Here is a 15,567-nt window from a genome sequence, read left to right as displayed (position 1 = left end):
CCTCGTGTTATAATGCATTGTTGCTGTAGTGAACATCTTACAGGTCCAGATGACCAATTTATTTTTTGGTCCAAAGAATAGATAATATTGTAGCCCCTGAGTTTGATTATAGTAACAATTTTTAAATCTTTGGCATGTCTGTAAGAATCTTGTAATTAATCAGCTACTAATATCTTTTCATGTCCAGGTGAAAACTAAAACAAAAGGGATGAATATCAACTTTTTTTTACACATTTCCAGAAAGTCTGCAAAATGCCTCGACTGCTGGAAGTCCTGGTAGTGGTTAATGCTTTTGTTTATAGGTGACGTCAAAGCTGACAGCAAGACAGACTTAAACAAAAAGATAAAGACACTACAAGGAATAGGAAAAGAGGGGATGTTCAGCTGGGATGGAGGGTAGAAGGAGAGGGATGGAGGGGAGGGTTTTTTTTTCTTTTAAGAAAAGGGAGGGGAGCACTCATGGAAGGAGGAGGGGGTTATTATAGAGACTAAATGATTGCAAAAAAAATGATGAAGGAGGAGAAAGGACAGGAGGCTGTAGTGAGTGTCTGAAGTGTGAATTCCTGACAGCAGCTATAAAACCTGCCACAGGCAACCAGCAGCAGCAGTGACCACAACCGCCAGGAGAGAAGACAGTCACTCAGGGACAGACAGACAGAGCAAGGTAGTTAAAGGGGCAGACCTTGTCACAGTCCATTTCATCAAAGTTCTACTAAGGTCTGTGTGTCATCAGGATAACAGTAAACAGTAGATTTTGTCATTAATTTTCAAACTTTATACCCTTCAGACAACTGGGATTTGCTGTGTCAATCATTCTGATCATCCACTGCATTACCTGATCGATACCTCTGTAACCTGTGATAACCATTATTCTTCAGAACACTGCCAGGTAAGGTATTCCTGAAAATATCAAAATATTATCAACATTATTATGCTTTCATTGTGCAGTTGAATAACTATGTCACACTTGTATAATACGGCAGCTGAGTGATTATGTGCAAAGTGCAGTACGCCACGGAAACCAACCAAATTTGGCTTTACTGACGTCAGTGAAAGGATGAATTCTGAATGGTTGTTGTAGATACCTGCACTCTGCACATTGCCTTTTGCCTTTATTAAACTAGCCTGTATGCCTTCTAGTTGTAGGAATCGTTGGATATTTAGTCAAATCATTTCTTGGGAAAGCTTTCAGAACAAAAGCAAAAAATGAAGTTTAGTTTCCAGAAAATATTCAACATTTTGCAGGTTGGTGTGGAATGTGATGTATTGGAAGCGACACAAATTTTCCTTGTACTGCGGTCTGGATCGGATCTGTCTAGTGCGCCCTAGCTTGTGATGATACGCTTAGGTGCCAGCAATTTCCAGTCATTTTCAGGGACACTTTGCGCTGTGTAGACAGGACATCCAAGTACAACTTTATCAGGACTATGAGCTCTGCACTGCCCTGGTATGACATAACAATGCAGAGCAAGAGTATAAACCAATATTTGTGTATATTTTACCTTTTTTGTGCTTTTCAATAAATACTGACCCCAAACACTACACAGTCACAAAATTCATACCAATACATCAACCACAAAAAGCCCTGGTCAGCCCACCATGATTCTTACAAAATAGCATCATGTGACAAGAGTCTTAGCCAGCAACATTGTGAAATGTCCCCTATGGGTTCATTCACATGTGCTTCAATTTCTGAAAAACAATCTGTGTTCTGATCGCTCTTCAGAGAGCATTTGACAGGCACTGAGGAGACATTATATTGCATCCTCACTGCCTGCTTTAACCTTTTGAATCCCCCACTAATGTGCCACAACCGTGGGCAATGCACTTGACTGTGGGTTGCATGTAGACTGGCCCCATTCACTTGAATGGACAGGTGATATAATTCCTGTCTCAGTCACTAAATGAGTACACCCCCGACTGCTGTCATGCAGCTAAAGGGGGTAGTGGTTTTGGGGAAGATGGCAAAAGTGTGGCTCAGCCGTGGGGTTTAACTGCCCCCCAATCTTATGCATGAATGAGCCTAAGGCTGGCCATACATTATACAATTTTATTGTACAATTTTCCTTTAGATTTACCAAAACCAAATAATATGAGGTCAAACCTAAACACTTTTAATTTGTATGCAATCAGGCATACCTTGCCACTAATTAGTTGAAGGTAAATCAAAGCAATTTGGGCAAGAAAATTGTATAATGTATGGCCATCTTAACTCTAGCCCACAGAACATTAAATAAACTCAGAAGGAAGGTAGACTTAAATTAGCCATACAATAAGTGAATTCTGTCAATTTCCTACTGAACTGGCTAAAATTCGATCAGCTTGTGGCCCTGTAAGCACCACTGTACTTGACATTCTTTGATTGAAAAATTGAAGGAGACAGGAGGAACACTACTTGCATCCAATCAGATGCTGACACTATTTGGGTATTCTGGCAGCCAAGATTGTCAGATGTCAGAATACGAAAGCCACAGTGGGCGATTCAACCATCTGCGCTGTTTAGCTTGGATGGAGGAATCTGTTAGATTTCTTTTGTTCAGCATGAAGGCTGAATGGTAAAAATCTATCAGTGTGTGGCCAGCTTAAGTGGACTTTTTTACTTTACCACAGATGCATTGTTTCTTGGAGATTATTAACATGTCATTAAGGTAGTGTTTTATTAACTAAAAGACATTCCTCAGCAGGGGCGGACTGACAACTCATGGGGCCACCGGGCAATAGGAGATCATGGGGCCCGTGTCCTCGCCCACACCCAAAAATGCCTATGAAAAAGCCCATGAAAGGTACCAGGGGCATCTCATGGGGTCCCCTACTGACCCCGGGCCCTCAGGCAGTGCCCGAGTACTCAAATGGTCAGTCTGCCCCTGTTCCTCAGTCCCACTTTTGGTGTTCTCTATGATGGGCATAATTCTTAGTATTCTGTTTGTTTGGATACTGCACAGTATCACTTCTCTGGATGTGTATACTGGGTTTAATTCTCAGTATCTGCTTTTATTCTGTTTGGGTACAGTACAGTAACACTTCATTTGTTCTGTAACCTTGGGTGTAATATTCAGTATCTGTTTTATGCTGTGTGCATGGATACTGCACATTACCTTTTCTTCTGTATGTCAGATGTAATTCTCGATACTTTTTGTTATTTGGTATGTATGGATGCTGCACTTCTCTTTTCCATACATTGGGTGAAATTCTCAAGCCTGGTACACACGTTAGGTTTTTTCAGTTCAACCCAGAGGACTGAACAGAAAAAAAAAACAGACAGATCGCTGTACTAACCCAAAGAATGTTAGTACAGCGACAGTGCTGTGTTATTGTGTTCTGACAGGAGGGGAACCACCCCCCGCCAGGACTCACTGATCAGCTCTCGCAGCCATTGGCTGTGAGGGCTGATTGGATGCTGGTTGGCTGTTGGTTTTCCAGCATGCCTGTTCGATAGAAGCCGGTCATCAGAACAGTATCTGTTCTTTATTCTTCATGTCTGGAACTGCACAGTACCAGTCTCTTGTTTTCTGCTTGTTTCCTTACTAGGTGTAATTCTCTGTTCTTGTTCTGTATGTATGGACGTCGCACAGTACCACTTCTCTTGTTCTGTATGCTGGGTGTAATTCTCAGTATCTGTTCTTGTTCTGTATGTATGGACTCTGCACAGTACCACTTCTCTTGTTCTGTATGCTGGGTGTAATTCTCAGTATCTGTTCTTGTTCTGTATGTATGGACTCCGCACAGTACCACTTCTCTTGTTCTGTGTGCTTGATGTAATTCTCAGTATCTGTTCTTGTTCTGTATGTATGGACTCTGCACAGTACCACTTCTCTTGTTCTGTATGCTTAATGTAATTCTCAGTATCTGTTCTTGTTCTGTATGTATGGACTCTGCACAGTACCACTTCTCTTGTTCTGTACGCTTGATGTAATTCTCAGTATCTGTTCTTGTTCTGTATGTATGGATGCTGCACAGTACCACTTCTCTTGTTCTGTATGCTTGATGTAATTCTCAGTATCTGTTCTTGTTCTGTATGTATGGATGCTGCAGAGTACCACTTCTCTTGTTCTGTATGCTTGATGTAATTCTCAGTATCTGTTCTTGTTCTGTATGTATGGACTCTGCACAGTACCACTTCTCTTGTTCTGTATGCTTGATGTAATTCTCAGTATCTGTTCTTGTTCTGTATGTTTGGGTGCCGCACAGTACCACATCTCTTGATCTGTATGCTTGATGTAATTCTCAGTATCTGTTCTTGTTCTGTATGTATGGGCTCTGCACAGTACCACTTCTCTTGTTCTGTATGCTTGATGTAATTCTCAGTATCTGTTCTTGTTCTGTATGTATGGATGCTGCACAGTACCACTTCTCTTGTTCTGTATGCTTGATGTAATTCTCAGTATCTGTTCTTGTTCTGTATGTGGGTACACTGAACAGTAGCACTTTTCTTGTTCTGTATGATTGGTGTAATTGTCAGTGTATGCTGTTATTCTGTAAATACAGTTCTGTATGCTGAGTGTAATTCTCAATATGCCTCCTTTCCATTGTGTGGCCAGGGGGCAATAAAACAGTTGGTTGATCCGCATTTTTCTGCGAGTATGAGAACACATTGCCACCGTTATGATGCTTTGCATCGCAGTTTGGCAGTTGCTACATGCCAAGTTTGACAGCCTGTCAGACTCTCCCATGTAAATATTGTAAATGCTAATTCCCAGTATATGTTCTTATTCTATATACATTGATGTTGCATAGCAACACTTCTTTAGTTCTGTATGCAGGGTTTAATTCTCATTGTCTGTTTGTATTCTGCATATGTGGAGACTACACAGTATCACTTCTTTTGTTCTGTGTGTTGGGTGTAACTTTCACAATAATTTCTTGTTCTGTATGTATGAATGTTGCACAATACCACTTCACTTGTGCTGTATGCTGGGTTAAATTCCCATTGTCCAGTCTTATTTGGTATGAATAGATGCTGCATAAACCACATCTCTTGTTTTGTATGCTTTGTAATTCTCAGTATCTGTTCATGCTCTGTATGTATGGATGCTGCTCAGTAGCACTTATTCTTCATGCAGTAACAATGCACAGTAGCACTTCTCTTGTTCAGCATAATGGGTGAACTTTTCAGGATCTTTTCTTATCGTAAAGATACTGCACAGTAGCACAACTCTTGATCTGTATCTTAAGTGTGATTCTCAGTATCTGTTCTTAATCTGTATGCTGGTTATAATTCTCTGTTATATCTGTTCATGTGTATATGGATGCTGCTCAGTAACACTTCCCTTGTTCTGTGTAATAAGTGTAATTCTCAGTATCTGTTCTTTTTCTGTATGTACAGATGCTGCACAGTACAACCTCTTTGTTACTGTTACCTGTTTTCTGAGTATGGGTTTATTACTACCTTTTCTGTTTTTGGGGTTGTGTACTGTATTACCATATTTCTTACGCATTTGTATAAAGAAAAACTCCCATAAAATAACAAGTAGGACTGATATAGCCATGAACCTCACTACATGCTTTACAGGATAGGTTATTGTGTGTTGTTAATTGAATTTGCGGACTTTTACATCGTCTGAGCCAATCTAGTCTAATATTGTAACATGTATTGCTGACTTTACTGCACATCCTAATAATATACCCCATGAAGCATGTAGCATCACAGTGCCTGCATTGGATAGTAGTGTCAGTGTTATTCTCCGGCCAGAAATAAGCGTGAGTCATTCTACGGAAAGACGATTACAGCATTGTTTGCAGCCATTAAATCACATGAACCTTCGCTGCTGACATAATATGTGGTCCTGGCTCTCAGAAACTGCGTGTGTCAGTCTGTCGAAACACTGGCTGCGTCTGCCACCTGGGAGGCCTGAAAAAAGTCATAATTGGAATTTGGCCCCTTTTCATATAAAAAAGTTATTACAACAGTTCAGATTCCATAGAAAAATCCATTTTGGCAAATTTCTCCCCTTGTTTTCCTGTGTTATTAATACATAGTTAGGTTGAAAGATGACAGATCAGGTTCAACCAGAAGAGGAAAATACATAAAAAGAAATGAAAACACCTTGCATCTTGGAACCTGAGACCTACAAAAGACCAAAAGAATGGCAGAAAATTGGTGTGTTCTTCAATTTGCTCTAACAGGGAAAAAATCCTTCCCAATTCCCAAAGGCAGTCGTTACGCTCTATCTCAACACGTTGTTGCATTGTTCATTGTTACTTATACATTTTAGTAGCTGCTTATGTTTTGTGCATTGAGAAACGAAGTCATTACTTTTTACAGCAAATGAATGGGTTGGCTAGAGACAGCTCCATTGAAAGATTATTCCACAATTTTACAGCTCTTACAGTAAAGACTCCTTTCAGTATGTGTCCTTATACACCAAAGTTTTCATTGCTAAGCACACATAACCTTTTTACATCAGTCCTCAAAAGCCTACAGAATCATCCCCATACACACTTTGCAGAGCTAATTCAGGAGAAAGCGTACAATGAAAGAGGCTGCTATTCTTGATCTCTTTCTGATATGGTGTGCACCAGGGGCAGACTGACAACTCATGGGGCCCCCAGGCAATAGGGGTTCATGGGGCCCCTATATCCACCAGCCACACTCAAAAAAAGCCTATAAAAAGGTACCAGGGGTATTTCATGGGGCCCCCTACTGACCCCGCGCCCTCGGGCAGTGCCCGAGTGCTCGAATGGTCAGTCCGCCCCTGGTGTGCACCATCCATATGTCTCTTCCCACCATTTCAGTCTCTTTAGAGTGTACAGCTTCATGCTGAAGGTTGCAGTGTAACAGGATAGGTAATCAGTGGAATGATCAGATAGAGAATAACTGTAACTTACAGTATACTAAAAATGTGCAAAGTTAGGGCCAATAATGCTAAACTTTGTGAGAATGGCAAAGAACATGCATACACTACAGAATAATACAAAACAGATTACAAAAGCTGCACAAACATGGACTCTTCACAGCAATGTCTCTGTTGCTCACATAGGGTAACATGTGACTGTATATCATAGTCTCTGTCAGATTCTAGAACAGAGAATCTAGCTGAAAATCACTACTTCCGTAAAATAGCACAGAACAAACATCTTCTTACAATTATCCTCATAAACAGCATGTCTCTCTTACAGTGAAGTCCAGGGTAGTTCTTGTAACACAGCTGACCACCTGGAAGGATTCAAGGTCTGAGGACAAAGTACCACCCTACTGGACCTGCAGAACTTTGGTAGCAATTGGGGCGGAGCTCCCCACAGTAGTTGGGTCTCTGGTACTATTAGGCTCTGGCCTGGCTCCTGCACACTGGTTCTGACAGTAGAGGGCCACACACTTGGCTGCAGATCACTTGCAAAGCTACCTCTGCCTCATCAAATGCTGCCTCTCTGAGCTGCTGATGGGGGTAAGCAGAGAAATGTATCTTTCCAAAGCATGTCCAGGAAAATAGTTAATGGGACCTGCGCCTACATCTACCATTGTGGTACCATTCTTGGAAGAACTAGCTTTTGAAATAGTATCCCTGATGTGAATGTATCTTCTGAAGACAACTGTAAGGCAGATGTGCTTCCACACCATCTGGGTGGTGGTCCTGGCAGACTGAGTCAATACTGCTACTGCAAACTTGGTAAATGTTTCGCCATGACTAGACATTGATGTTATCTGTTTTCTAACATGTCAAGTGTAAGAAGTTCAGTGGGCAGTATATCAGTGATGGTATCTGTTTTCTGACACGTAACGTGTAAGAAAGTTAATGGTCAGTGTTTCTAATGTGAAAAAATGTCTGCACAGACAGAGGTGGAATTTGGGCCCTGTGACACTGAACAGACCACACAGTGTCAGCAGAGTTGTTCAGCCATCTGGAACAGACCCACACACAACTTGTCTCTTGAACCAGGTGAACCCTTTGTGGACACCCCAGTGTCCGGTTTCCATGTGAACTCTATCTCCCACAGACAGGAACCTTGACAGTATGACCTGCCAAGTCACTGACGAGTCATGTGGAACATTATTTTGCAGTACAGTAAATCCTTCAGGACAAGATGGGACCACTCACTCAGTAGTTTGTTGGTTTCTGGTAGTAATTTTGATCTTTCTCTAGGACTGGGTCCCCATTGTAACTGTATTGCCTCTAATGGGGAAAATGGGGCAATCACTAGATTCTCTCTCTGTGTCTCTGCCCAGTTACATTATGCAAGCACACAAATAAGGTTTACCTGGGCATACTCCAAGGCTTTGCACAAGTCAAGTCAGGGATTTTTATCTCTTCAGTTTCTTCATATCTTTGGTTTTTGGGTGGGAAGTTGTTTGACTCTGTCACCCCACAGTTTGACTCCTGACAGTGGGGAATTCTAGTTTAACAGCTTTCACTCTATGGTTGGGGCTGTGTTTTTGGAGATGTCAGAACTTGAGAAGGAGATAGTATCCTTTCCACCTTTGCCACCTCAGAGGTGGTTTTTGCCATCTTTACAAGGGGGCATCCCCTCCATGCCCCTCAGAGGAGTATTCCTTTCTTCATCCCACTGCAAATAAATAACTTTGTCTGGAGTCTACCCATCCCTTCTGTCAGTTTCCAGATGGCCATCTCATTGTTCAGTTGCAGGAGGGTCTATCGATTTCCCACCTATGATGGCCATAACTGTAGCTGAATCTGTGTGTTTCTCCTCCTGACACACTATGACTGCTTCTAACAGTTCATGGAATTACAGATTAGGGTTGCTTTCACATTTCTTTCATGGTTTACACCACTTCTTTTTTTTTTTAATCCAAACTCTTTATTAGTAGCTTTAAAAAGTACAAAATTGCAAAGCAGTGAAGTGAAAGAAAAAAATATGTATCAAAACATGTACAGCATAACCAAATATCAGCACATACAATGGAGTACAGTATTATGGAGCATCACAATGCATAGTTCTTGCACCGCAATATATAAGAAAAAAGGGGGGGAGAAACCCAAACCTAAAAGTGGACTCGTAGATGCTTAATAGCAGACGGTCAGTATTGGGTCATAGTACAACTAATAAACATATATGATATAGTACCAGAGGGGATCGTGTGATCCAAGAGCTATTAGGATAACATTACATTTGTAACAGCTTGTCCATGACAAGCTGTGAAGGAGCCAGACTAGGGACATCTAACCAATCCCTGCTATACCAAAGTAATTTTGCGGGAGGCATCACGGTGATGGTAGGCAAGTTGTTCATGTAATAGTATAGAATTTACATGTTCCACCCAGGGGTGAACTGACAATTCATGGGGCCCCCGGGCAATAGGGGATCATGGGGCTCCTGTGTCCTTGCCCAAACTCAAAAAAGCCTATGAAAAAGGAACCAGGGGCATCTCATGGGGCCCCCTACTGACCCTGGGCCCTCGGGCAGTGCCAGAGTTTCCAAATAGTCAGTCCGCCCCTGGTCCCACCCATAGCTTCCTAGTGGGAGAATTAGGAGACATCCAGTATCTAGCCACCAGCTTTTTTGCCATGTATAGGGGGTCGTAGAATCATAATATAAACCCCAGGGGGTAAAGCTCTGCATCTATTGTGCCCAGAAGGCATATTAGTGGATCTAGGGGTATATCTTGTTGGGCAACTAATGCAATAGTTTGAGTGATTTCTTTCCAATACCTAGTGAGCTTGGGACACGGGTCAATCCCTTTTTCCCCATTGGAATAAGTGAACAGGGGTCCTATAAACCCGATGGAGAATAAATAACTGGGTAAGCTTATGAGAGACTGAGAGCGAGATTAGGGGGGATTGATTCCAGGGCCATATCCCGCTACTCTCTATCAATTTCACCTATGTCACCTTGTATGTAAAAGTCATCTGTTCTCTTTGTATTGCTTCCTATGTGTGAAATCCCTGATTTTCCTGCTAGTTCCAGCGCCACCTCCTTCTTTGAGTTTACTCTAGCCCCACCCACATACAACTGAACACCAGAGTGCATAGCACAGGGTCATATGAGCAGAGGCTGCACTCCTATTAAAAGTGGATGTGGATTATAACATTTTCATCATAAAGTTAAACAGATTGCAATGTCTGTGTTTTCTGGATTGCACTGGTGGTTCACTGACCCTTCCTCTGTCTAAGACCACCCTAGATGTTCTTAGTAATGACATCACTCCTGTACAGACATCCAGCATGATCTACATTATCCAGTCCACTGCAAGAGGAATAAAAAAATTTGGAAGGATTTGTACTCATAGACTAGAGGCTCTTCCAGAACATTCTCTAGCTCATCTGAGCGATCACCACTCCAACAACCCTGCAACAATGTATTGTTAACAACGTTAAATAGTCGTCCTTTTTATAGGTCCCATCGCCGTCGGTTAATTTGTGCGTCTCGCGTTACTCCAGCCGCGGTTTCCAGCCAGCTCCCTTTAAACTCCGTCTGATTTGCCCTCCTCGCTCTCCTCTCCTGCAAAGTTCATGTCAGACGTCGCGCTAAGCAGTGTTTCTTGGCTCGCTCCCAGCTATGTCTGGAAGACTTAATGAAAAGCAAGTGTGGGGGAGACACTAAGACACCTGTCCTTTCTGCGGCTGGCCAAAACTTCTAGGCTCAGCTTCATCAATGAATTAGTATACTCCTTCAACAATCCTTCAGGGAAAAGCAGCTACGGGGGAAGGACATGGAGGTAAAACAAACCCCAAATCTGCACAGTTTGTAATGTTTGGACATTTTAAAGGGGCTACAAAAGAGCCTTTGTTAATGCTTAAAGGAAAACTCCACTTTCACTGAAAAAAAAATGCTACTGCATACTGTGTACCATTGCTTAAAATGCCATTTTGTAACTTGATGTTATTAAAATGACCAATCCATTTCAATGTGAAAAGTTTGTAACTTTCTACAGCCGCAAAACAAATCACATGTAGTCTCCCATGGCAACCTGGAGGTGTTTCCTATAAGTGTACGGCACCCCTCCAAAAATATAATTTCTTGCTTCTGTGATTGGCTCATTGCTTTTCCCATAACTCTGGTCATATTTTAGGCATCTCCTGCTATAGGAGTTTGGTGGGATATCTTTTATGGCTTGTCCACTTCTAAAGACATGCAGATGCTGCAGCTTTTCTCATTATAGCACTATAGCATTATAGGAGAATAATGGGTCGCCTATTTTGGAATTAGAGGAAAATCATGGTTAAACCAACTGCAATTTCTTCAGAACAGTGAAATATATGAATCTGAAAAAGGTCACTTAAAATCAGTGCAACGTACTGTATATAGTTTACCTAGAGGGGATTGTTTTGTTTTTCACACTGCAGTAGTCTCTGCAAAGCGGTCTACGGTGGAATGCTTTACAGAAGGCTGCTGAGCAGCAACTTTGAATGGAACTAATGAGCTCCAAGCATGGGCCAAGCGGTTGGCTTAAAGTTGCAGCACAACCTCAATAACTTAAATGGGCAAGGTTGACAAGAGGTGGTACAAGCCACGTTAAATTTGCCATGGTCACAATGCAAATCATTGCAGCTGCTGCATGTGTACAGTTAAGTTTTATGTGGGCAGCTGGGGGTGGTAAAACAGCAGCTCAACAGCTTTAAAAAAAAAAACAATTTAAACTCTTCTGCTGGTTTATTTGCTATAAATATATTCACACGTCCAGTGAATCTTGCATTGATTTGATGTGATCTGCCGCTTCTCTACTGTACACCAGATCTCGAACCACCATCTTTCTGTCTTGTGTCATCAGGAATTAGTTGTCTCTTTCCGCTTCAAGATGACCTGATGATGCACCACCATATCCATGTTCTTCCGTTCTTCTTGTGTATACCCACTTGCCGACCGGCGGCAGCTACAGGCACAGCAACGTTTTGGTACGTCACTGCCTGTTTCCAGATTTCAGGCGTGCGTGTACACCCCCGACCACCTACTCCCGCTGTGATTTGACACAGCGGGAATTCATCAACAGATGCCGGCCAGTGGCCGGGACCTGCTGATAGGCTGTGTAAAATCACAGCCCACAGCCCTGTGTTGATAAACAACAGACAACACAGGGCTCTGAACAGAGGGAATGATCACTTGTTTTATGTCTCTGCAAAGCAGGGAAAAGAAACAAATCGATGTGTAGTAAAAAGCAGCACACAGTACACACATTAACTTTTGTTAGGTACATAAAAAACCCCTTGATTCCCCCTAGATGTTAACCCCTTACCAGTTAGTGTTATTAGTACAGTGACCGTGTATATTATTAGCACTGATCACTGTATTGGTGCCACTGAAGATGCCAGTGACAGTCAGTTCCCCCCAGTGTCTGTAAGTGTCAGATTGTATTATCACAGTCCAACTTTAAGTTACTTATTGCCTCCATTACTAGTATAAGTAAATAAAAATTCCAGTATACGTTCTATAGTTTGTAGACTGTTTTTATTTCTATAAAACGCACCATATGAGCAGGTCAAACATCACAATAATAAGAGCACCCGTCATTAGGCATGTGCAAGGTATGAACTGGAACATATCAAGGCCTAATAGGGTCACACTTAGGATAATAAAGGTATAGGTGCCCCTATCCTCAAAAAAAGTGCCCCCCCAAGGCATACAGTGCTCAGCATAAATGAGTGCACCCCTTTTGAAAAGTAGGATTTTAATTAATTTCTTAATGAACACAAGAACAATTTCCAACATTTTGACAAAATTGAGTTTTATAGAATATTTGTTTAGCTCATTACATGAAAGTAAGGTTAATAATATAATTTAGATTTAAAAAATCTTCAGTTTTACTCAAATTAATTGATGCAAAAATCAATACACTCCACAACAAAAACTACTACATCTAGTATTTTGTATGACCTCCATGATTTGTAAGGACAGCACCAAGTCTTCTAGACATGGAATGAACAAGTTGGCGACATATTGCAAGATCTATCTTTTCCCAGAACGACCTCTTTTAGAGTCTGGATGCTGGATGGAGTGGAGAGTCATGCTCATCTTGTCTCTTCAGAATTCCCCATCGGTGTTGGATTGGGTTCAGATCAGGAGACATACTTGGCCACTGAATCACTTTCACCCTGTTCTTCAGAAATGCAACAGTGGCCTTAGACGTGTGTTTTGGATCATTGCCACGTTGGAAAAGTGCACGACGACCAAGGGCATGGAGTGATGGTAGAATCTTCTCTTTTAATATAGATCAGTACATCTGTGAATTCATGATACCATCAATGAAATGCAGCTCCCCGACACCAGCAGCACTCATGCAGCCCCACAGAAGGACACTGCCACCACCATGTTTCACTGTAGGCACCATGCATTTTTCTTTGTACTCCTCACCTTTGTGACGCCATACAGTTTTGAAGCCATCGGTTCCAAAAACATTTAACTTGGTCTCATCACTCCAAAGTACAGAGTCCCAGCGGTCTTCTTTTTTCAGCATGGGCCCTGGCAAATTCTAGGCAGGCTTTTTTGTGCATGGGCTTTAGGAGAGGCTTCCTTCATGGACGACACCCATGCATGCCATTCCTCTGCAGTGTACACTGTATTGTGTTACAGGAAACAATCATCCCAGTTTGGTTTTATACTTCTTTAGCTAACTGCAGTGAACTTGCATGGTGATTTTCTGTAACCCTTCTCATCAGAAGATGCTCCTGTCAAGGTGTTAACTTCCGTGGATGGTCTAGACATCTCTGTGAGATGGTTGCAGTTCCATCTTTGTTACATTTTTGAATCACTTTTGCTACAGTATTCTAACTGATAAGTAAAGCTTTGTTGGTCTTCTTGTAGCCTTCACCTTTTTTGTGTAAAGAAATTATCTTCTTTCTCAGCCTTTTTGACATTTCTCTTCCATGTGTTGCCATTGCTGACAGCATGAAATGGGAAAGGGTTATCTTTGTTAAGTAACGCCCTTTTATAATCTCTCTGCTGGACACCTGTTTAATGAATAATTAGATTCACCTGTAATTGAATTCTAGTTAACTAAGATTTTGTTGTCTAAAAGTTAGCTTTGGGGTGTATTCATTTTTGCAACATGGTCTTGAATGAATTTGTTAGGAAAAATACTTTTTTGTGTGTGCAAATTAACAAATCTTGTTTGCAATCAATTGCCTGCATTTGTGGGAGTATTTTGTAGTATAGTTTCCCATAGAAAATGTTGATTCTGAAAGGAAAGTAAAGGTTTTCTGACAAATCTGTTGGGTTGTATTCATTTATGCTGAGCACTGTAAATGCAAAATCACTGTCCACTAGGATACTGTTGGATAACATCCAACAGAAAAGTGGAGAGGTCAGAAAGAAAAGAAAAGGAAGAGAGGGTGTTCCAAAAGCAAAGAGATAAGGAGGCCAATCTATGTTCAGTCCACAGGTGAGATGTATTTAATCCAGGGGTCCCAGGTTTTGTGAAATTTAGTAAAATTATTATGGAAGGTACAGGTAAGTTTAGCATTCACCATAACCCAGTTCAATTTATGTTTAGCATAATCTAAGTGAACCACAGCTGTCTTCCAACAACTCACTATTGTGATTCTTGCTGCCAAAGGCATAAATAGTATGAGCAGGGCCGGACTGACCATTCGGGCACACAGGAACTTCCCAAGGCCCGCGGCCAGTAGGGGGCCCCATGACAGCATACTTGTCAAGATTCTGGGTTAATTGTCCAGTCACCTTTTTGTTCTGGGAAGTGCACTGTAAGAATTGCTAAACTGCCAGTGTGTGTTCTGTGTCACGGGCATAGCAACATACAAAGTGTTCTCTTCTGTACACTTCTCCTCCAGTGTACAGTATCATCTGTGTACATCGTATAGCTGAGGAGTGGAAGTAGGCATGGGTTGTGGGGCGTGGCATGGGTTTGGGAGGGGGCGGGTTTCCCGGGAAGGCACAGTTTTCATTGAATTAGCATCCGCTCATCAGCCATGCTGCAGGTAGTAGCTCTTGTTAGATGCTACCCACAGGATAGGAGGCACCACTTAGGCTGATGGTGAGTTCTTAAGGATTACTGAAACAGCCAAGTTCTCAGAGGATGGAACTCTCTCTCACCCCCACAACCTTCTCTCTCTTTCTCACCCCCTCTCTCTCCTACCCCCTCCCACTCACCCCCTCTCTCTCTCTCTCGCCCCCCTCTCTCACCCCCTCTCTCCCTCTTACTCCCCTCTCTCTAATACCCCCCACTCTCCTATTCCCCTCTTTCTCCCGCCCTCCCTCACCCCTTCTCTTTCTCATTCTCTCATCCCTTCTCTCTCTCTCTTGCTCTTTCTCTCTCTCACCCCCTCTCTCTCTTACTCCCTCTCTCTCACCTACCCCCCCTCTCCCACCCCTTCTCTCTCACCCCCACCCCCTTCTACTCCCCCTCTCCCTTCTCTCTCCTACCACTCTCTTTCTCACCCCCCACCCCCTCTTCCTTCTTTCTCCTACCCCCTCTCTCTTTTACCCCTTCTCTCTCTCTCACCCCCTCTTTCTCATACTCCCCTTTCTGTCTCTCTTACCCCCTCTCTCTCCTACTCCGCTTTCTCTCCCACCCCCTCACCCCTTCTCTCTCTCTCCCACCCCCCTCATCCCTTCTCTCTCTTTCTCACCCCTTCTCTTTCTCACCCCCTCCCTCTCTCTTACTCCCCTCTCTCTCCTACTCCTCTCTCTTTCACCCCCCACCTCCTTCTCTCCCCCCTCTCT

The 15,567-nt window shown here is 42.5% G+C and overlaps 1 protein-coding gene across 1 annotated transcript in view; it reads left to right on the top strand.

Moving 5' to 3' along the window:
- Positions 1 to 511: 511 nt before the first annotated feature.
- Positions 512 to 15,567, top strand: part of ADAMTSL2 (ADAMTS like 2) — a 151,744-nt gene continuing 136,688 nt past the window's right edge. Inside the window, exons 1-2 of the mRNA XM_089677047.1 lie at positions 512 to 664; positions 788 to 889. The gene's annotated coding sequence lies outside the window, so the exon portion shown is untranslated. The remainder of the gene's footprint in view (positions 665 to 787; positions 890 to 15,567) is intronic.

The sequence above is a fragment of the Staurois parvus genome, unplaced genomic scaffold, assembly GCF_062004578.1.
Source record: "Staurois parvus isolate SC_StPar_1 unplaced genomic scaffold, SC_StPar_1.0 ptg000176l, whole genome shotgun sequence".
Taxonomy (NCBI): domain Eukaryota; kingdom Metazoa; phylum Chordata; class Amphibia; order Anura; family Ranidae; genus Staurois; species Staurois parvus.
The sequence above is the reverse complement of the archived record's forward strand: the minus strand, read 5'-3'. Positions and strand labels throughout refer to the sequence as shown.